This window comes from Macaca mulatta, chromosome 13, assembly GCF_049350105.2.
Source record: "Macaca mulatta isolate MMU2019108-1 chromosome 13, T2T-MMU8v2.0, whole genome shotgun sequence".
NCBI classification, from domain to species: domain Eukaryota; kingdom Metazoa; phylum Chordata; class Mammalia; order Primates; family Cercopithecidae; genus Macaca; species Macaca mulatta.
The window spans coordinates 104,416,305-104,439,927 of NC_133418.1; the positions used below are offsets into that span (position 1 = coordinate 104,416,305).

General features: G+C 46.5%; 2 pseudogenes across 1 annotated transcript; one reads left to right on the forward strand and one right to left on the reverse strand.

Moving 5' to 3' along the window:
• Positions 1-7,138: 7,138 nt before the first annotated feature.
• On the forward strand, positions 7,139-7,509 carry LOC144333964 (small ribosomal subunit protein eS25 pseudogene; annotated as a pseudogene).
• Positions 7,510-10,030: 2,521 nt separating this feature from the next.
• On the reverse strand, positions 10,031-11,143 carry LOC100430578 (non-histone chromosomal protein HMG-17 pseudogene; annotated as a pseudogene). The gene has a single exon (XR_013403040.1). The product of XR_013403040.1 is annotated as a non-histone chromosomal protein HMG-17 pseudogene (transcript).
• Positions 11,144-23,623: the final 12,480 nt, after the last annotated feature.

Below are 23,623 nucleotides of genomic sequence, written 5' to 3' on the forward strand. Positions count from 1 at the left end.
GCAGTGTTTTTCTGGATTAGAAAGTAGAACAGCTGATTTCTTGCCCACCTGTTTCTCAGACATCAGAAGCTGGAGAGAGGCTGAGCTTGACTCAGTCCCCGCACCCACTGTCCCCAGAGGGCTTCATTTTACACCTAGGCTGGTTCCAGGACCCTAAATTGGGCTCTGTCTGCTTGTATGGGTGGCCCTAGGATTTGCATCAGGACCTCACAGTCGATAAAATCCATGGCTATGGAATGGAAAATGTTGCAGCACTTTGGGAAATAGATTTAGCAGTTTTTAAAACAATTAAACATAAATGTACCACAAAACTCAGCAATTCCACTCCGAGGCATATACCTAAAGAGAAAGAGAAGTATATGTCCACTCAAAGACTTGTACACAGATATTCATAGCAGCTTTATTTATCACAGTCAAAAAGTGGAAACAATGGAAAAGCCTCTCGGCTGCTAAATGGATAAACTAAATGCAGTAAATCAATACAATGGAATATTATTAGGTCACAAAAAGGAATGCAGCGATACATGCTGCAATATGGATCTACCTCAAATACATCACGTTAAGTGAAAGAAGCTAGACTCAAAAGACCACCTATGGTATGATTCGATGTATATGAAATTTCCAGGACAAATCTATAGAGATGGAAAGATTAGTGGTTGCTTCAAGCGGGGGTTGGAACCAACAGTGACTGCAAAAGCGCACAAAGAATCTTTCCTAGGGTGATAGAAATGCTCTAAAGTCAGCTTGTTGTGGTAGTTGCACAATTTGGTAAGTTTACTAAAATTGTTAAATTGTACACTTAAAATGGATGATGTTTACGATATATAAATTATCTCTCATTAAAACTGTTAGGATAATTTAATGATTGGAAAAAGAAGGAAACCTACAAATCCATAGGCAGCAGAGTGCAGGGTCTGAAAATGTGAGCCAACTCCTGGCTCTTGGGCTTCCTGGCTGTGTGACCCTGGGCCAGTTACTTAACCCCTCTGTGCCCCAGTTTCCTCATCTATAAAATGGGGGTAACAATTTTACCTGCCTCATTAGGGTAGCATAAGGCTAAATGAGTTAATATTTGTAAAGTTATTTGAACAATACCTGATGCATAGTATTCATTATATGTGTATAATTAAAATTCTGTTGAAATTCTGTTGAGCTGTTGTCTATTGGGCTATGAGGAATCTTAGGGTTTGAGTGCTCCCTCTCTTCATCTGAGAGTGGAGGCCAGACATCTTCATGGAAAGGGGTGCTGATGGCTTGCTGTCCGTGGAGGGTGGTTGTAGATGCAGGAGGCTGTGCCACCTTCTACTGTCTCTCAGCTTCTCTGAGCCCCAGGCTGCTGAGCAGGGTGATGGCCTGATTCTGCTGCCTCACTGTGGGGTGGGGGGCATGGGAATGGGCACATACAAAACCACTGGAGACCCATAAAGGGGCCCTGGGATTGAGGGGCCCTGGGATTGAGGGACCCTATGTCCGGGGGGCCCTGGTATGTGACTGGGGGCTGGATCCAGGTGGGTCATGGAGGTCTATGAGAGGGAGGGTAGATGGAACGAATTGGAAATGAGCCATTCTGACAAGGAATAATGTCAACAGGACTGCGGCAGCGGGAGTACATCCTAGCCCACCCCACACTCAGAGCAAGAACAGCTCTCCCAGCACCGTGGAGACAGGAAGTAAACACATCGGTTTCCCTCTCCTGGTCCCTGACCTTTGAGCACAATGTGGTCAAGTGGAGAGAGGTTTCTGGCAGTCCCAGCGGCCCGTGGCCAGGCTGGCCTGTATCCCTTTCTTTTTACCCCTTGGGCTTTCCCAACTTCCTCATCAACCCTCAACCACTTTGGGCGAGAGTGAGCCAGCGTTCCCCTTTCCTTCGAAAAGAAGCCACACACATACAGACTTAGACATGAGTGTTCATAGCGGCTTTATTCATAAGGGTTCCTCCCCCAAAGGGAACGACCCAAATATCCATCAAATGGTCAATGAACGAGCAAACTGTGGCACATGGATGCAGCACAATGCTGTGCAGTGTCAAAAAGGAAAAACGCTCTAATAGACATGACACAATGGATGTCACAAACATGCTAAGTGAAAGAAGCCAGCCCCCAAAACTATATATTGTATGATCCCACGTATGTGAAACTCTAGAAAAGGCAAAACTGTAGTGACAGAAAGCAGAACCGTGGTTGCCAGGGGCTGGGGATGGGCAAGACAGGAGTGGTTGGCTGCAAGGGGCCATGAGGCAGCTTTGGAAGTGATGGAGGTGTGCTTCACTGTGAGCGTGACTGTAAACTTTCCCCAAAACTCGTCAAACTGTGCACTTAAAATGGGAACATCTGATTGTGCACAAATTATATCTCAATACACCTGTTGAAACCACAGTACAAAACTGAACATACTCTTACCATACTCTCCAGCATTCGTGCTCCTTGGTATTTACCCAAAGGCGTTAAAACTTATGTCTGCACAAAAATCTGCACATGATGCTTATAGCAGCTTGATTCATAATTGCCAAAACTTGGGAGCAACCAAGATGTCCTTTGGTAGGTGAATGAGTAAATAGGCTGCAGTACATCCAGATGATAATTCCACTGAGCATTTAATTCAGTGCTAAAAAAGAAATGTGCTATCAAGCCTTGAAAAGACATGGAGGAAACTTAAATGCATATTACTAAGTGAAAGAAGGCAATGTGTAAAGGCTATATATGTTGTACGATTCCAGCTATCTGACCTGGAAAAGGCAAAACCATGGAGACCATAAAAAGATCAGTAGTTTCTGGGGTTCAAGGGGAGAAAGGGATGAATAGGAGGCGCACGGAGGATTTTTAAGGCAAAAACTTATCTGTATGATACTCTCATGGTGGATCCATGGCATCATTCATTTGTTTAAATCTATAGAATGCACCGCACCAAGAGAGTGAACCCTAATGTACGCTATGGCTCTGGGTGATAAGGAGGTGTATGTAGGTTCACTGGTAAATGTCCCACTCTGGTGCAGGCTGTTGGTGGTGGGGAAGGTTGTGCATGTGTGGGGGCAGGAGGCATGTGGGGACTTTGTGCTCTGTTCAATTGTGCTGTGAACCTAAAACTGCTCTTTAAAAAAATCCACTTAAAAATAAAAAAGGAACCACAGGGAGGAAGCTCACGAACTAGAAGACGCCTGCCGCTCCAAGATACCTGGTAGCCCCAGACCATGCCCCGCCTTTGGTGATAGCCCGCACAGTCCCCAGGGTACCTGGGCTCCAAGTGAGGCTTAGCAAACGTTTCACTGATGTGGGAGGGGTTTCCAGTCCAGTAAACAGGAAAAACGGAGTCAAGGGACTGGGGGCACCCTCTGAAGGAAAAGACACCTCCAGGGTCCTCTGGAGCAATGAGGGGTCAGAATCCTCAGTTGGCCTTAAGTCCTGGCACCAACTGGCCTTTGTTCCGTAACAGCATCTCTCTCCTCTGTATGATTTCCAGCTTTTCTTTTTCTTCCTCTAGTTACCCTGTGTTGTCCTGGACAGGAGAATGGGGAGAATTTACTGCATGGTGGCTCAGGGGCCTATTGACGCAGTATGGGATGACACACAGATGAGCAAATCCATGGAGCGGCTCAGCCCAACCTTCCCTCCTCGCCCCCACTCCTGGAATGAAGCCAAGAGGAGCCTCAGTATTCGGAAAACTGTTCAGTGTGCTCCCTAGAGAAAGCTCCGAGAGCCTGATCTACAGCAGGCCTCATGAGAACACGCCTTTTCCTGGAGGAGAGCTCAGAGCTCTGGGCCCCTGGAGCGGCTTGGAGTGGCAATCTTACTGAAGGTCTCCACCAAGACCCCTTTGGCTTGGGGAGTGCATGGTCCTTTGCTGGGATGCAGAAAGGCTGCTATGGGTTCTCACGTGGCAGAGGGCGAGGACCGAGCCCTGAGAACCCGACTGCTCACAGGCACTATTAGAGCAGCAGGCCGGGATCGTGGGGCGGCCCCTGGAGGCCTCTGCCCCCCAGGATGGTGCTCATCCTGCAGCTACCCATGGGTGGAGAGGGGGAAAGTGTTTGTTTTGTTTTGCTCTGTCCCATCGTTATGTAAGGCTGGCTGCAAGCTAGGACCTTTACCTCCGTCATCTCGTGTCCCTTTCAGCTGAGCCTAAGGCAGTGTTGTTGCTTCTGAGTGAGAGGCGGGCTCCTGCTATTGCCACTGCATGTTCCTAAACTTGTGTGTTTCTTGGCACCAGTGCTTTTGGGCTCAATTTGAGGATTCCCCCTTAGAGCTGAGACTCAAGGGTCCTAAGTTTAAGGAGGGAAGGGGGTGTTCCACAGCTGAACCCAAGAACTGCGTCTCCAGGCTCATGTGAAAATCAGGACAGCTGAGTGACCTTTGCAAAAATGCAAAGCAATAAACCAGCTCCGTGGCCCAGGTCCCCAGGCCTGGCCTTCCCTCTGCTCCCCATCCTGTCCTCATCCTCACCTGCCTGTCACTCATTGGTAGACCTTCCTGGGCCTGGTCTTTAGAGAAACTTAGTTCATCAATAATCATCTCCATTTCTCCTATGGATAGTAAACTCATGTTTTTCTACTTCTTTTCAAGTTAATTTTGATCATTTACATTTTTGTAATCAAGTGCCCATTTCATCTAGAGCTCAAATATCTATCCTAGTCTCACAATGTTAAAAATTGTCTTTGTATTTGTGGTGTTAGTCCAGTTTTTATTTCTAGGGTTTTATCTTTCATTGGTTATATTGGTGAGAAATATATGCTATTGGTCTTTCTCCATTTAGTTTTTCATTTTTCTGGGTTTTCTTAGTCTTTTTTTTTAAAATCATGTCAAATTTTTATTCACTTTTATTTTTGTCGTTTAATTTTTAAAAACATGTCAGGCTATAAAATTTTCTCTAAGCACAGATTTGGCTGCTTCTCATACATTTTATCATGTTCTGTTCTGATTTCTATTAATTTTCAAAAAGTCTAAATTTGCATTGTTTCCTGTTTACAACTAAAAAGCTATTTTAAATACTAGTAATGTTTGTATGTTTGTGCTTTTGTTCTCAAGATTTTCTCACTATTATCCATTTGTAATTAAATTCTGGTTTTATTAAATTAGATCAAAGAATAGGAATCTGTACAATTCTACTTTCTACAACTCAAAAGTTTTCCTTTGCAACCTAGTATATAACAAATTTTTATAAAGGTTCAATAGATTTTTTTTTTTTTTTTTTTTTTTTGAGACAGAGTTTTGCTCTTGTTGCCCAGGCTGGCATGCAATGGTATGATCTCGGCTCACCGCAACCTCCACCTGCTGGGTTCAAGCGATTCTCCTGCCTCAGCCTCCCAAGTAGCTGGGATTACAGGCACGCACCACCATGGCCAGCTAATTTTGTATTTTTAGTAGAGATGGGGTTTCACCATGTGGGTCAGGCTGGTCTCGAACTCCCGACCTCAGGTGATCTGCCCGCATCAACCTCCCAAAGTGCTGGGATTACAGGTGTGAGCCACCGCACCCAGCCTGTTTCTGCTACTTCTATGCAACATTGTACTGGAAGTTCTAGCCAGAAAAACTAGGCAAGAAAAAAACAAAGACATCTAGATAGTAAAATAAGCATTTAAAAGAACCATTTTTATTTGCAGATGACATGATCTTATATGTAGCTGATCCTAAAGAATCCAGAAAAAAGCTATTATAGCTAACATACGAATTTGACAAAGTTGAAGGATACAATGTTAACACAAAAGTCAGTTATATTTCTATACACACTACAAAAGGAAAATCAAGAAAACAACTCAATTTACAATAGCACCAAACACAATAAAATGATTAGAAATTAATTTAACAAAGGAAGGGGAAGACTTGAACATTGAAAACTATATAACATTGCTGAAAGAAATTAAATAAAATTTAAGAAAATAAAACGACATTCTATGTTCATTGATTAGAAGACTTGATATTGTTAAAATGATAGTAATCTCCAAATAGATCTACAGATTTAATGCCATGCTTATCAAAATCCCAATGTGATGTTTTTACAGAAATGGAAAAGCTAATCCTAAAATTTATATGGAATTGCAAGGGACCCTGAATAGCTAAAGCAATCTTCAAAAAGAAGAGCAAAGTTGGAGGACTTATACTTTCCAATGTCAAAAGTCACTACAAACTTACAATAATCAAAACAGTGTGGCACTGGCACAAGGATAGACATATAGACCAACTGGATGGAATTAAGAGTCCAGATATAAACTCATACACCTGTGGCACTTGATTTATGACAAGGGTGTTAAGACCATTCCATGCAGAATAGCCTCCCAACAAATGGTATTGGAGGGGACATCCATATGTAAAAGAATGAAGTCAGAGGCCAGGTGTGGTGGCTCATGCCTGTAATCCCAGCACGTTGGGAGGCTGAGGTGGGCAGATCACTTGAGGTCAGGAGTTTGAGAACAGTCTGGCCAACATGGTGAAACCCAGTCTCTTCTAAAAATACAAAAATTAGCTGGGCAGAGTCATGGGTGTCTGTAATTCCAGCTACTCGGGAGGCCAAGGCAGGAGAATTGCTTGAACCTGGGAGGCAGAGGTTGCAGTGAGCTGAGATCACACCACTGCATTCCAGCCTGGGCGATGGAGCAAGACTGTCTCAAAAAAAAAAAAAAAAAAAAAAAAGACTGAAGTTGTGCCCTACCTCATACCATATGCAAAAATTAACTCAACATAAATTGAAGACCTAAATATAAGAGCTATTACTACAAAACTGTTAATAAAAAATACAGGGTAAGTCTTCATGACCTTAGATTTGGCCATGGATTATTAGATATGACACCACACGCACAAGCAATCAAAAAAAAAAAAAAGATAAAATAAATTGATGAATTTATCTAAACTAAAAACTTTTGTGCTTCAAGGGACAACATCAAGAGAGTGAAAGACAACACAAAGAATGGGAGAAAATGTTTGCAAACCATACAATATATCTTTTAAGGATCTAGTGTCTAGAATAGATAAAGAACTCCTACAACTCAACAACAAATAACCCAATTTAAAAATTGGCAGAGGACTTACATAGGTATTTCTTCAAAGAAGATATACAAAGGGCCAACAAACACATGAAAATATGTTCAATGCCTTTTGGTCTGACGTCTTAGCAAAGCTGTAGTGTTCACCGCTGCTCTCTGAGCTTCGCAATGCCACCCAAGGACAACAAGAAGGACGCCAGAAAGTCAGGCAGGAAAGACAAAGACCCAGTGAGCAAATCTGGGGACAAGGCCAAAAAGAAGAAGTGCTCCAAAGACATAGTTCGGGACAAGCTCAATAACTTAGTCTTGTTTGACAAAACTACCTAAGACAAACTCGGTAACGAAGTTCCCAACTGTAAATTTATAACCCCAGCTATGATTTCTGAGAGACTGAAGATTCGAGGCTCCCTGGCCAGGGCAGCCTTCAGGAGTTCCTTCATAAAGGACTTATCAAACTGGTTTCAAAGCACAGAGCTCAAGTAATTTACACCAGAAATACCAAGGGTAGAGATTCTCCAGCTGCTGGTGAAGAAGCATGAACAGGTCCAACCAACTGTACATTTAGAAAAATAAAAGTTTATTAAATAAAAAAAGAAATATGCTCAATGAAACCATTAGTCAGAAATATACAAATCAAAACCACAATGAGATACTCACTTAAATCTATTCGGATGGCTAGAATTTTTTTTTTTTTAACAAAAATAACAAATGTTGGTGAGGGTGTAGAGGAACTGAAAGCTTCATACCTTGCTAATAGGAATGTAGAATGGTATGGTCATTATGGAAAATAGTATTGTGGTTCCTCAAGAAGTAAAATAGAATTACTGTATGACCCAGCACTCCAGTCCTGGGTATATGCCCCAAAGAATTGAAGACAGGAGTTCAAACAAAACTCATGCAAGAATGTTCCTAGTGGCACTATTCACAATAGCTAAAAGGTGGAAACAACATAAACATCCATCAACGGAAGAACGAATCAACAAAATGTGGTCTCTCCATCCAACAGAATATTATTCAGTCATAAAGAACAGCCCTAAAGTATTAGTACAAGAAGTGCTGACACACACTAGGACATGGATGAACCTTGAAAACATTCAGCTGAGTGAAAGAAGCCAGTCACAAAAGGCCACACATTGTAGGATACCATTTATGTGAAATACCCAGAAGAGACAGATTTAAAGAGACAGAAGAAGGTAGGTAGCTGGTTTCCAGGGGCTGGGAGTCAGGGGAGAAGAGTGCCTACTGGGTGGATATAGGCTTTCCTTTGGGGGTGATGAAATGTTCCAGAAGTCAATAGCAACGAGGGTTGTACAGCTTTGTAAAAATACTAAACACCACTGAATTGTACCCTTTAAAATGGTTAAAATGGTAAATTTTATGTTATGTGTATTTTACCACCGCCACCGCCAAAAACAAAAAGTGTGCCTAGGACACGATGGGAACAAAAGGAAGGTGGCCTTGCCTGCCAGGCTGAGGCCTTGGAGTCATCAATGATGAGGGGTAGAGGGTGGCATGGAAAGCCTCAAGGGTTTCCATGGAAGGATGGAAGGCATGAACCTGTGTCTATAGATGATGCTGAAATCCTGGTGAGGAGAAGCTGGGGAGCCACGGGCCTCCCAGGTTTGGGAAGCTCGTGTGTGTTTGTGCATTTCCTGTGAATAATATGAGCTGGGACTTGTCTGTCTTGGCTGCATCTAAACTGAAGACAAATTCTCCTCTGGTTTGGCAGGAAACATTTGAAGCTATTGCCAAGACATCTGTTTCATCCTTCTTGGCAACAAAAGGCATTCTGAGAGAGAGACTCAAGGCTGGAACTGGGAACGTCCATGATTCTTTTTCATTTTCTCCCGTGGGACTTTAAATGAATGCTCCCAACCTCAAGGAGCCAGGGCTGCAGAGAATCTGGTGTTTAGGGAGAGAAATGAGTTGGAGTGGGGATGGGAGGGCAGGTAGTGCAACCAGGTGAGGCCCAAGAATATCCTGAAAACCCAGACTCTGTGGCAGAGTCTCTCTCAGGGGATGGGGATGGAAGCATCTCCCCTCCTCTGCGACCTGCTTGGCTTCTGACATGAAGAAATTGGGGGAACTGGCCCAGAAGAAAGAACACTGGTTTTGGAGTCAGACAGGCTGGGTGTGAATCCTGCCTTGCTCGCTCTCTAAGCCACCTTGGGCAGTCTCTGTGCTCTCATCCGTAAAAAGGGTAATTAATGTCTACTCCACAGATTTGTTGTTGCAATTCAGAGAGGTGCTCACATGAAACATGACCAGAGCCCAGCTTCCTGGAGTGGCTCAGGACATGCTCGTGGAATCCTTGAAAGAATTGGGCTGAGAGGCCACTGAGCCAGACCCACCTGTCCCTGGACCTCAGTCAACCTGTCTCTAACACCAGGGGGCCTGATGCTGACTTTCTATAATCTCATGACAGAAAACTCCATGCCCAAGGCTGTCCCGGGGCAGTCTTTAAAAGCAGGCTCCTTATTCAGGGGCTGAGAGAAGCAGAATGCGGGGTGTAGACTAGAAAGCTACTGATTCTGCACCTGAGGGGTGAATGACCCCTGAAGTGTAGACTGCCTCTTAGACCATCCCCAACACTCCATGGGGAACAGGGGCAAAAGAGGTATCCTCAGCTACACTACAGCTCCTGCCTTCCAGAACCTCCCCTGAGTGTCTCAGACCCTTGAAGTCTGATGAATTGTTATTTAAATATTTAAACATCATCAAGACCACTTGTAGTTAATTTCCATAAAGGGAACCTGCAGGCCCCACTCATTTAGGATGTTGGGCACCTTCTGAGGGCAGGGGTCTTGGAGGGCCCTCTGGGAAGCAGTGGACTGGGCTCCTACCGAGTTCCAGAGCTCTCTAGACCCAGCGCAGGCGCACCGTGCATGAGCCGTAGCTGTCTCCATTTTAGGGAGATGAAGTGATTTGTGTGAGGAGCTTACATAGCTGGGAAGTGACTGAGCCGGAGTTAGAACCCATCTCTGAAAGGCCACGTAGGACCTGGGGTTCCCATTAACAGTCTACTGAGTAGGCCAAGTATGGTGGCTTTCATTATTTTTTTTTTCCAAGCCAAACTGTATCCAGCTTTATTAAAGATACTTTCCATAAACAATCATGGTATTTCGGGAAGGACATGGGCAGACAATCGTTAACAGTATACAACAACTTTCAAACTCCCTTCTTCAATGGACTACCAAAAATCAGAAAGCCACTATAAAACCCAATGAAGTCTTCATCTGATGCTCTGAACAGGGAAAGTTTAGAGTGAGGGTTGACATTTCACATTTAGCATGTTGTTTAACAACTTTTCACAAGCCGACCCTGACTTTCAGGAAGTGAAATGAAAATGGCAGAATTTATCTGAAGAGCCACAATCTAGAAATGGAACCACTGCTCTTTTGACAGGCGCCATCTCAGTGGCATCACTGGAAAGTCCAGGTTGCCTGCCACACTGGTAACCAATGACTAGAGGTCAGGTCCCAACAGATGTCTGGGCTTAAGGGAGTTAAGTCTATGCTGAAAGATGGAAAGGGAGAAGAGGACATAAAAACAAATTTTGTTTTCCATACCACAAGGCTTTCGTGCCAAGGTGGCCATGTGTGTTAAAGTCAGGGAATCCCTCCCCCTGGGAGCCAAGAGGAAGGCTCTCGAAACTAGAAGGGAAAGGTGTTTTCCCCACATCAATCCAGCTCTGGAGACATTCTATTAGTGACATATGGCCCTTCCCCCAAAAACAACAATGAAGTGTTCTGTGTGCTAACAATATAGCTAAAAAAAAAAAAAAAAAAAAAAAAAAAAAAAAGTAAAACAAAATTCTGCATTTTTATAAAACTTGTTAAAAAATAGTATTTCAAACTGTACAGTCACCAGAAGTACACAGTTATAAAAAATGCACACACTTCTCTTGGCATCTCCAACACTTTCAGTTTTCTGTGCCCCATCTGTTTTGGCATCTCCATGTTCTGCAGGGTTTTTCCCCTCCTTGCCAGCATCAGCTTTTCCCTTTTTCCCTTTGGGTACCTTCTCTCCCTTCTTTGCAGGGGTCTTTTCAGGCGTGGGCTCTGGCTTTGGAGGAGCAGGTTTAGCAGACAACCGTACGGATCTTCTCTGTGCTTCATCCTTCACCTTGGCCTTATCTCCTTTAGCATCCCCTTCAGCCTTTCTCTCGGGCATGGTGGCCGCGGCGACGGCGGCGGGACGTAGGTGCTGGACGCGGCATGCAGCGGTGCGCGGGCTTTAGTCGGTCTGGGGGTGGTTCTCGCCTCTTCTTCACACTGCTGCGGTGGCTTTCATTGTTTTTTTTTTTAATAGCTTCATTGAGATATAATTCATGTACCGTATAATTCACTCACTTAAGGTGTACATTCAATAGTTGTATTATATTCACAGAGTTGTACAAACACTACCACAGTTTTATATTTTCATCACCTCTAAAAGAAACTCTATGCTCCTTAACCATCAAATCCCAATCTCTCTATCCCCTCAACGTTAAGCGATAACTAGTCTACTTTGTATCTCTCTCTATTTGCCCATTCTGGACATTTTATATACATGGGATAATATATTATGTGGATTTTTTTGGTAATTCTGACTTCTTTCACCTAGCATACTGCTTTCAAGGGTCATCCATGTTGCAACATGTATCAGTAGAACTGGGTCATTCCTTTCTAGGGCTGAATAATAATTCGTTGCACAGCTTTACCGCATTTTGTTGATCCATTCATTACTAATAAGCATTTGGCTTTTTTTCACCTTTTGGCTATCGTGAATAATGTTGCTATGAACATTCATGCATAAGTTTTGGTGTGGATCTATGTTTCCATTTCTCTTGGATATATACCTAAGAGTAAAACTGCTGGATTACATGGTGATGCTATGTTTAACTTTTTGAGGAACTTCCAGACTGTTTTCCAAAATAATTGTGCCATTTCATATTCCCACCGGTACTGTATGAAGTTTCCCATTTCTCCACCTCCTCCCTAACAATTGTTAGTGTCTGTCTTTTTGATGGTAGCCATCCTCACGAACGTGAAGTGACAGCTCATGGTGGTTTTGATTTGTATCTGATGACTAAGGAGGTTGAGCACATTTTTGGTGCTTATTATTAGCCATTTGTATATCTGTTTAGGAGAAATGTCTATCTAGATCTTTTGCCCATTTTTATATTGTGTTGTCTTTTTATTATTGAGTTTTAAGAGCTTCTTATGTATTCCTGATAAACCTTATCAGATATATAATTTGCAAATATTTTCTCCCATTCTGTGGGCTATATTTTCACTTTCTTGCTAGTGTTCCTTTGAAGCACAAAACTTTTAAATTTTGATGAACTCCAGTTTATCTAGTTTTTCCTCAGGGGCTTGTGCTTTTGGTGTCATCGGCTTCTCAGTTTTTAAAAACAATATTTAACATAGACAAATTTGACCATACCAAAACAGTCTTCAGATTTCACAAACTGTATACAAAATGAGCAATCATAAGGATTTGAGAATCTGTTAAAGAGCTATTGATGTTTTGGTTTCTTCAAGCCAACGCTTTAAAAACTTCTTTATTATATTCCACTTTATCCCAAAAATAATTTGATGCCGCTTTTGAAAATTCAAATAAGTCAAAAAGATACCATAAAGAATTCTGAGCAAAATGAATGTATGCATCTTGCAATGAAACCAAAAGTAAATTCAGTGCATAGAATTACATACACAAGCTTCCCAGTGACCAAAGCAAAGAGGAAAATAGTTATTTATTAATATAAGATTTGCAGGCATATGACATAAAAATATATCTACAGTTTAGAGGAGGTGTTGCTCTTCCTGGCATGGAGGCCAGAAATAAATCCTCCCCGCGTGGCTCCTCCTAAAGGGAGAATGTGTTTGAATTTATCATCTAGAAGAGAGCAAGACCTGCTCTGGATGACCTCCCTGATAATCTGTCTCCTCACAGCGCAATTTCCTTTCCTTTGTATTCCAAACCCACATCTTTCTGTCTTCCTGCCAACAGTTTTGCCACGCACAAAATTGTCCTTGCTGTAGTAATCTTTTGAAAAACACACATATGAGCACCTCGCTTCCCTTCTTGAAATTCTTCAGTAACTCCCAACTGCCCTGATGAAATCCAAACTCTTCAACATAACTTACAGGACTTTTTTTTTTTTTTTTTTTTTTTTTTTGAGACGAAGTCTCGCTCTGTTGCCCAGACTGGAGTGCAGTGGCGCGATCTCGGCTCACTGCAAGCTCCGCCTCCCAGGCTCAAGCGATTCTCCTGCCTCAGCCTCCCGAGTAGCTAGGGCTGCAGGCGCGTACCACCACGCCCGACTAATTTTTTTGTATTTTTAGTAGAGACGGGGTTTCACCCAAGGATGGTATCGATCTCCTGACCTCTGATCCGCCCACCTCCGCTTCCCAAAGTGCTGGGGTTACAGGCGTGAGCCACTGCCCAAAGGAGCCGTCCGTTTTGGACACTTCCCCACTCTGGATCCCAGCTTGCCAGTACCTTCACTTTGAAACCCTGTATTAGTCTCTTCTTATGCTGCTAATTAAGACACACCTGAGGCCAGGCGCAGTGGCTCAGACCTGTAATCCCAGCACTGGCTAACACGGTGGAACCCTATCTCTACTAAAAATACAAAAAAATTAGCCAGGCGTGGTGGCGGGCGCTTATAGTCCCAGCTACTCGGGAGCCTGAGGCAAGAGAATGGCGTGAACCCAGGAGGCGGAGCTTGCAGTGAGCCGAGATCGCGCCACTACACTCCAGCCTGGGCAACACAGCGAGACTCCGTCTGAAAAAAAAAAAAAAAAGACACACCTGAGACTAGGTGATTTATAAAGGAAAGAGGTTTAATGGACTCCCAGTTCCAAATGGCTGGGGAGGCCTCACAATCATGGTGGAAGACAAAGGAAGAGCAAAAGGACCTCTTACATGGCGGCAGGCAAGAGCGAGCTTGTGCAGGAAAATTTCCGTTTATAAAATCATCACACCTCGTGAAACTTAAAACCAGGAGAACAGCACAGGAAAGACCCGCCCCCATGACTCAATTACCTCCCACTCGGTCCCTCCCACAACATGTGGGAATTATGGGAACTACAATTCAACATGAGATTTGGGTGGGGTCACAGCCAAACCGTATCAAACCCTCCCTCAGATCTGCGTTCTCAGTTTACTCACACTTCTAACAAGTAATTGTATTTTTCCAAGATGACGGCAGATTAGAAGCACCAAATTAAAGTGGCAAGGAGTTGCTGTAGAATACTGATACTGATGGTTTATCAGTAGTGAAAGAAATTGGAAAATTATAAAAAGCAAGTCTAGATACTTAGTAAGGGAAGTAATCTGAAGCTGCTTAGTGTAGATACAAACCCTTCTGCTTAGCCAATAGCCCTAAAAATCAGCATATTATGTGTTATGGTAGAATCTGCACCCTTCACAGTGATGAAGCTAATGATAAACTATTTTTACTGTACTCAATTGCAAGAAGGCATGAGAATATACGGTACTATTTAGAATAATTTTCTTATACACTGGTTAATGTAAAACAAATTTTTAAGTATTAGTACTTGAATTAATAAAATACTAGTGTAGGCCGGGCATGGTGGCTCAAGCCTGTAATCCCAGCACTTTGGGAGGCCGAGACGGGTGGATCACGAGGTCAGGAGATCGAGACCATCCTGGCTAACACGGTGAAACCCCGTCTCTACTAAAAAAAAAAAAAAAATACAAAAAACTAGCCAGGCGAGGTGGCGGGCGCCTGTAGTTCCAGCTACTCGGGAGGCTGAGGCAGGAGAATGGTGTAAACCCGGGAGGCGGAGCTTGCAGTGTGCTGAGATCCGGCCACTGCACTCCAGCCTGGGCAACAGAGCAAGACTCCGTCTCAAAAAATAAATAAATAAATAAATAAATAAATAAATAAATAAATAAAATAAAATACTAGTGTAAAAGAAAGTTTCACTCTCCAAAACAGTGCCCTCTTGTGGGTTTCATTAACTGAAGTTCGACTCGAGAGGCAAAGAATGACCACTCCACCCTAGAATTCTCTGCACCAATTTTTAAAAGAATAAAAAAATTTTGAAATGCAAGAGAAACAAATGTTTTTTATGAAAATACAGATAAACCAAAAGAAAAAGAATTACACAGGATCTCACTTTTCAAAGATGACTACACCCATTTTGAAATATTTTTCTTCTATATTTTCACTGTCTATACATATGTATATGAGTTTTTAAACAAAAATGTTGCTTATTTACAGTTTTTGTGAACTTGTTTCCACATATCATGAGGATTTTAATGTAGAAAATACAATCAGCATCGTTGTTTGAATGTCCACAATCCGTGCTATTTTATGGCTGGTCTGTGTGTTATGCAAACGTCTGTTGAACATTTGCGTTATTTCAGATTTTTCTGCTCCTTCTCTGATTCTGGGTCCCAGGGTGACTTTGTGGCTGATGCTGGAACCATTCTCTTTGGTTTGCTGGGTTCTCTGTGACTTGAAAGCATGATACATCTCCTGCTAGGGCCGTTGCAACTTGTAATAATGGCGCTTTGTGGTTTAACGAGAACAGGGCTCTATTAATCCCTCTTTGTCTGACCTCAGCCAACCTCGCCCTCAGTAGAAACAGGATTCTTAGGCCCTTGGGACCCTATTGAGCTGTTGTCATAGTGATTGGTGCCAGGGGCAGGGTCACTGGGCCAGTGTTCCTAACCAGACCATCTCTGTCTTAATGACACCCGTAGATCATGGTTGTTCATTCGCAAGCGTGGCAAGTAAAGGGGCTGACAGGCTACAAGGCCAGCGTTTGGTCCGACTGCCACAGAGACTGGGCTGTTGAAGCTTTCTGAGGCCTTGCATTACTCTCCCCAGGAAGGAAGCTTAGCTGATTTGGCCAAAGAGCCCCCAAGGGCTCGCCTCTCAGGCCCCTTAGGGCTCGCATCTGGAATCAGCTCTCACTGCTGTAACTAAGGCTCCCGAGGAACGAAGGCAGGCAGACTGCCTGTGACTTCACAGAGTGGAGCTTCTTGTCACTTGATGGCAGGGCTGGAAGAACCTTGGAGATTATCAGGCCTGTCTCCCTGGGGAACAGATGGGGAAACTGAGGCATGAGGAGCTGGACCTGATGCCGGCATATCGAGGGCACAGTGCTAATCAGGCAGTCCCTCCCCACCTCTGAAGAAGAACACGTTTGGAGTCTCTTGTAAAACAATTGTTATTTTTACTGTAAGCTTTTAAAGTCAGATCTTTAAAAAAAAAACAAAGAGAGAAAGAGAGAGTGTGTGTGTGTGTATTATACAAGAAGTCCACGAATACATTTTCCTTGAAAATAAAATGGAACGTGGCAGATAAGGGTCAAAGCCCCTTTGACCTCTGTCCGCAATCCCAGCCTGTCTCCAGAGATAGCATCCCGGTTTGGTGTGTATCCAAATCTGATTTTAAAATACCTAAAGCTCATTTGCCTGCCTTGGGTGGCCTGGACAATTGGGGTGACACAGGCCACATCCCTAACTGGGCATGAGCCCAGGCAGCTTGCTGGGACAGCGGGCATCCATTGGCTGCCTGTGGCTGGCAAGACTGCCAACATGGGATGTACTTCCCTGCTCCAGGCAGGGGGAGGGAGGAAGAGTGGGACTTGTGGGTACTGCTGTGTCCTCACTCACCCTGGGGCCAGGACAGCTCCTCCATCTTCTTGCCCCAGTTCCTGTTCCAGAATCCCAACAGCACCAGTTACTGGCCCCGATTGGTTGCCGGGAGTCTGAAAAGAATAGACACACATCCACCAGGGTTTAGCAGTATCTCCAGCAGGCCACAAGCCCCCAGGGGTGGTGCTGAGGTTGTGGGCTCCTGTGCTTGTCTCTGGCTTCCATCGACCTCACCCCATTCCCCCCACCCCCCACCACCCTCCCTAGCATCTGTCCCTTCCCTCCCGGGACCCCTTGCCAGGGAGAAGCTCAGCTGACCATCTCAGTACTCCCTGGAGACGAAAGGGGGACGTTTACAAGAAGAATATAAAGAGCACAATTATATATTCAAAGAAGTAAATCTCACATGATAGAAATTCTCACATTGACCCCAAGTCATGGGGAGGAAAGAGGCTTTCCTGGCATACCAAGTGGGAGGATCCCCACCCCTGGGCCACAGACCAGTACCACTCCCTGGCCTGTTAGGAACTGGGCTGCATAGCAGAAGGTGAGCAGCAGGCCAGCAAAGCTTCATGTGTATTTACAGTCACTCCCCATTGCTGGCACTACTGCCTGAGCTTCGCCTCCTGTCAGATCAGCGGCCGCGTTAGAATCTCACAGGAGCGCGAGCCCCATTGTGCATGCGAGCCCTTGCTCATGCAGGAGATCTTGGTTGTGAGCTCCTTATGAGAATCTAATGCCTGACGATCTGTCACTGTCTCTCATCCCCTGAAGGTGGGACCATCTAGTTTCAGGCAAACAAGCTCAGGCTCCCACTGAGTCTACATTATGGTGAGTTAGATCATTATTTCATGATATATTACAACGTAATAATAATAGAAATAAAGTGCACCAGAAATGCCTGAATCATCCCGAAACCATCCCTCTGTCTCCAGTTTGTGGAAAAATTGTCTTCGGATTTTTGTCTTCCCTGGTGCCAAGAAGGTTAGGGGCCGCTGAAGTAGGGGACCTGACCCCTGACTTTTAGCTGCCTGACCTACCCAGCCAGGATTGTCCCTCCTCACCAGGGCTGAGCCTGGCTCTAGGCACTGAGGCAGAAGGCAGCTGGCTCCCCTGCCAGCCTCTCATCACAACCCAGGAAGGATCATAAGAATCATGAAAACAACAGCAAGGGTTTACGGGCTGGGAAACAGGAAGCAGGTCTTCTTTCCTTGAATCCTCCTAGTCCCATTCTATGAGAAACATCTCTGATTTCAGTGCAAACTGTCTAGATTTCCACAATAAATGCACAGATATCATAGTCAGCACTTTTCGGGGTTGTTTTTCTTTAATCAGCAAAAATCTTTTTTTTTCCTCAAGCAAAAAAATCTTCCCCAGAGCTTTGACATGCATGGCATATAAAATCAGTGAGAGGGGAGGTTTCTCCACGTGGAGAATTCTGCTTCGCAGAGGTACTCTAATGTTCTGTGGAATCGCTGAGGTTTCTACAGCACAGTTTGATCACCTCTCATGGAAATCAACTTCCTTTTCTTAGAGCTGAGAACGCCAACGCGGAAGGTGAAGGCTTGCTGAAACTCCCAGCAAGTCGGTGGTAGAACAAGGAAGGCCCAGGTCGTCTGGAGCTCCGTCCAGGGCTCTAAAACCAGTACAAGACCTTCCTTAGCCTGAAATGATAAATTTAGACAAAATCAGAGCTATGAGGACACTTTACTAGTCCGAGGTTGTCAGGGGACTGGTGTTGCCGTAGTTACCCTGGTCCAGGAAGTGACCTTTTGCCCCAAAGTCCTGGAACAGAGGCCTGCTTCCTGCTGGGCTCAGGGAGAGGGTCAACGAGGGGACGGCCAGGACTGTGTCCAAGGGCCTCATGCTGCTCGTGGCCTGTAAACTCCATGTTCTGAGGCCATGTCATAAACACGGAGGGGACCCTGGGGCCCTGGGGTGGCGGCCTGTGTCTTCCCTGGGCCTCCCTTTTAAGGGATGACTCCAACTCAGCCCTTTTATGTGGCCTCAGTGGAAGCCATGGCTGGATCCTAAACACATTCAAGTTGCCCAAATCACACCCACAGAGTCCAGGGAGCCATGGCACCTACTAGCTGCCTTGGGTCTGCAATGAGCGGTTCTGATGGGGCACCTCTGAGGGTCCAGCCCAGGAAACCCAGAGGAGGAACACCACCAGGCCCTGAAGGAGCTGAGACTTGTGTGTGGGACAAACAGGGAAACGGGTGCTTCAGACACAGCAGAAGGAAGGCTGTGATAGGGAGGAGGACAGAGTACAGCACAGAAAGGGGAAGAAGGGACCACTGCCCATGTAGGTGGGTGGGGGGAAGAGGTCAAAGTAATTCTCTTAGTCCTTTCAGGCTGCTATAAAAACTGTCATAGAATGGGTGATTATAAACTACAGAAATGTGTAGCTGGCAGTTCTGGAGGCTGAGAAGTTCCAGGTCAAGGCATCAGTTGATTTGGTGCCTGGTGAGGGCCTGCTGTCTGGTTCACAGACGGCTATCTTCTCGCCATGTCCTCACATGGTGAAAGTGGCAAGGCAGCTCCCTGGAGCCCCTTTTATAAGGTCACTAATCCTATTCATGACAGCTTCACCCTCATGACCTAATCCCTGCTCTAAGGCCTCACCTCCTAATACCAGAGCCTTGGGGGTTTAGGTTTGAGCAGATGAATAGAATCTTGGAGGAACATAAATATTCAGATCGTAGCAATAAGCTTCCTGGAGGAGGCAGTATCTTAGCGGGGGTCTTGAAGGAGTTTTGACAAAGCAGCAAGTATCAAAACACTAAAGGGCCAATGCAGGAGCAGGAGGTATCTGGTACACCCAGAGGTGGGATTGGAGCAGTGTCACGGAGAAGGAGGGGAGAGTTGTGAGAGCTTTAGAAGTTTGAGTCACATCCTGTGGGTCAGTGGTTTTCAAGCTACTGTGCCCTAAGGAGCCCTAGGTTTGGTGAAAAGGCCTCAGGGCAGGAGGTAAGCCCTGGACCACTCTGCTTTATATTCCAGGACTCCACACAGGATCACCTTTGAACTAAGGTCCCAGTGATTAAGAAAGAACCTGGGAAACTGTCGTCAGCCATGCGGGAAGCTCTTGTTGGTTAGTCTAAGGCTCTGCCTCCTGGCTATGATCTTTTTTGGGCCACTTGGAGGTGTCAGTGGCCCCAAGAGGCCTCCTCCCCTGATGGGCCATGACAGATGGACATGACCGTCACCTCTGCCCACTTCCCTGCCCAGCAGGGGACTGTGGAGACAACTCCAGCCAGTGGCTTCCTTGGCTTTGAGGCTAGTTGTCTGTGGTCTCATTTGCATTTATGTCACAGAAGAGTCAGCAGGAACCAAATATAGACCTAGGGAAGAAACCAGCCATGTCGAGGAAGGGCTGCAGCACAGAGCAGGCTGCAATCCCTTTGTGGGGAGTCAGACAGGCAGGCATGGGCTGTGGCCAGAATCATCGGTTGCTACAGGATAGGCAAGGCTCAGCCCAAACCCTCCCTCCTCCAGGAAGCCCTCCTGCTGCCTCAGGGAAACGTCTCCCTCTTTCTGTGCCTATGTGCCTCTGTTAGAGCAGGAGTCACTGTGAGGATGACGATAATAGCGATAATAGCGTTCTGCTCCTGGTGAGTGCCTGGTGAGGAGTTTTCTACGCATGACCTGGATCCCCAGGGCACCTTTGTGTGGATTAGAAAAGGATCCTCCTTCCTGTGGGTAGACACAGCTCTGCCCCAGGGTAGACACAGCTCTGCCCCAGGGTAGACACAGCTCTGTCCCAGGGCCATGGCATTTCTGCAGGTTGCAGCCATCTGTCCAGCCTGAAAAGGAGACAGCTGCTGTGATCTCCGCCCACAGCTGGGAAACTGAGGCCCATGTCACATTAGGGCACCTTCTCCCAAGGCTGCCGAGGCTCTCACTCCCTGATCCAGCTGTGCTGGCTACAAGAATGTCTCCCTTGTTCAGGTAAGTGGCGTGCCAGGCTCTGTGTCTATCCTGAGAAGACGCTATGGTCTGAGTGTTTTTGTACCCCTGACAACGTGTATGTTGAAATCCTCACCAGCAAGGTGAGAGTATGGGAGTGGGGTCTTTGGAACAGACTGGGGCATGGGGCAGAGCCCTGCTGATTGGGATTCACGCCCTTATAAAGGAGGCCTGAGGAAAACCCCCGGCACCTTCCATCACATGAGGATGAAGCAAGACAGCCGCATCCAGGAAGCAGAGAGCCAGCCCTCCCAGACACTGGAGCTGCTGACACCTTGATCTGGGACTTTCAGCCTCCAGAACTGTGAGAAATACGTGTCTGCCATTTCTAAGCCACCCCATCCGTGGTATTTTGTTGTAGCAGCCTGAATGGACTGAGACAGGGGACCTCACTTCCAGCGAGTCTCAGAGGGCACTTGGCTAGGCCCAGCTAGAGGCTGGCCTTGTTGCTGCAAATCCTGAGCCAGAGGACAGCCTCCGCCACCAAGCACTATGGCCAGCTGAGAGACAAAACACAGAGCAGGGTCCTTGCCTAACTGCCCTGTGACTTCAACCCCAGCGTAGGGAAGGAGCCATCTCTCCATTGGGTCATTGATGCCTTCCCAGCAGGAAGGCCATACCAGCTGCCTCAGATATACCAAAGTAAACTCAAAAAGGATTTGTGATGCCATCAACCACTCATTTCAGACTCATTCACCTCCTCCAGGATCTTCTCTCTATCATCAGGCGTCCACAGACTCACGTGGACGTATTGCCCAAAGCCCACTCACAAAGCATCTAACCCAGCCTTAGCACACCTGGGCCCCCACTCTCCCCTACACCCATGGCAGATGTCGCTAATGGATCACCACCCTTGTTTCCTGTTAAGCCTGGATTGAACCTCAGAATTCTTCTCAACCCAGTGCCACAGCCAGAGCCATCTGAGTTGGAATGTGTACGATGCAACCTATTGTAGCCATCCCCGAGGGGATCAATGCCCAGATTTGAGATGACAAAACTGGGACCAGCAACAGGAGGGAAATGGTGCCAGTCACAGAGCCCACTGGCAGCAGAGACATGGCAAGAAGGCCATGTCCCTCTTCTGAAATGAAGGCTGTGGAATCAGGGAAGTTTTGGGGAACTCCTCACAGTTAGTGTTGCAGGCCCTGGGGCAACTCTTGTACATTCCCTCAATGCCTGCCCTGGGGGCCCATATCCCAGGCTTGAGTGCATCAAAAGGACCCACTCTGCCATCCCCCCGGCGGCTCCAGGGACCAGCAGGGGCAGCAGGGCAGGCCTGACCTTCATACACAGTTCCCTGCACACACTTGGCTAAATGTGACCAGGGTGAGAGTGGGCGCAGTGGGGAAGGATGTGGGAGGAAGGGTCCAGGGCCTCTGGTGACTCATGATGTGGGCTCAGGGACTGTTTGCTGAGCCAACATGTCAGGCTCGAAAAGAGGATCACCAGAGGCTGAAGTGTGGGGGCCTCGTGAGAATCGAAGTACACCAGGAGCTCAGAGGTGGGTCCAGCATGTTCTGGGGGTGTCTACAAAGGCTTCTGGCAGCTCAGAGTTCAGCCTGAGCAAACTCTTGCTCATTCATTCACTCATTCATTCAGCCAAGGCCGACTAGTGTCAAGCATTGTTCTAGCCGCTGGGACACAGCAGTGAACAAAACTGACAAAACAAGCCTGCGGCCTAGGGGAGGGGAGACAAAGAACCACATAAATGAGAAGGCTGGCGTGTGTGATGGTGACGAGTGCTAGGGAAGAGAGAAGGCAGGTGAGGAAGAGGGAGTGTTCCAGGAAGGTTGCAAGTTTAGACAACGTGGCCAGGGTGGGCCTAGTCATACAAAACAATCGCTAAACCTGACGACAGTGATGGAGGAAGCATGTGGACCTTGGAGGAAAAGCCAGCACCTGCCAAGGCCCCGAAGCAGGAACATGGTGTGCTAGGGAGACGGGGGGCGGGGGGGAACAGGGCTGGAGGTCAGGGGTGGTGGGATAGACAGCGGGAGGTCGGAGGTCAGGGATGAGGCCAGATCCTGAAGGGCCTCGAAGCACAGAGTAATGACTTGGGATTTTCCTTAGGGAGGTAATATCGGGTTGAATTATTCTCCCCAAAAAAGCCATGTTCACATCCTAACCCCTGGAATGTGTGAATGTGACCTTATTTGGAAAAGGAATCTGCAGATGAAATTAAATTAAGGATCTCAAGATGAGAGAATCCTGTGTTATCCAGGTGGGCCTTAAATCCAATCACAGGTGTTTCTGGAAGAGACACACAGCGGAGAAGAGAAGGCCACGTGAAGGCTGAGGCAGGGATCGGCGTGGTGCTGCCACCAGCGGGGGAACGCCAGGAACGGGAAGAGGCAAAGAAGGACCCTCCTAGGCAGCGGGGTCCTGCTGACACCTTGACTTCAGACTTCTGGTCTCCAGGGCTGTGAGAGGAGACTTTTCAAGCCACCCAGTTTGTGGTCATTTGCTATGACTGCCCTGGGAAACTGATCCTGATGCGGAGCCCTTGGAAGCTCTTGAGCGGAGGAGGGACATGCTGTCCTGGGCTTACTCCTGGCTGTGTAGGGAAGTCTGAGCCGGGCAGGGACAGAGCGGCCAGGGAGTCACTGCGGTGATGCAGGTGAGTGACGGCTAGAAGAGCGATGGATGGAGGAGGTCAGAAGAGAGGGACAAGTCCGACAGGGGAAGTCGGAATGGGCGGGGCGGGGCAGGGGAGGTGGATGGCCAGACGGAGAATCCCTTGAGGAAACCCAGGGGTTGTGATGGATTTTGTGATGCAGCCTCTGCCTCCCAGGTTCAAGCGATTCTAGTGCCTCAGCCTCCCAAAAAGCTGGGATTACAGACATGCGTCACCACACCCGGCTAATTTTTGTAGCCCTCTGGGGGTTGCGGATCTGGGCATGTATGCAAGAGGGGTGATTGGGAGAACAGTGTGACCAAGGGAGGTGTCCTCCTGGAAACCTTCACCCCAGCCTAGAGGCACAGGATAGGAACCAACTTCCTCCAGGGCCAGCTTTCTGGCCTCAATGCTGGGGCTGTTCTGTCCTTGGACCATCCATGGGA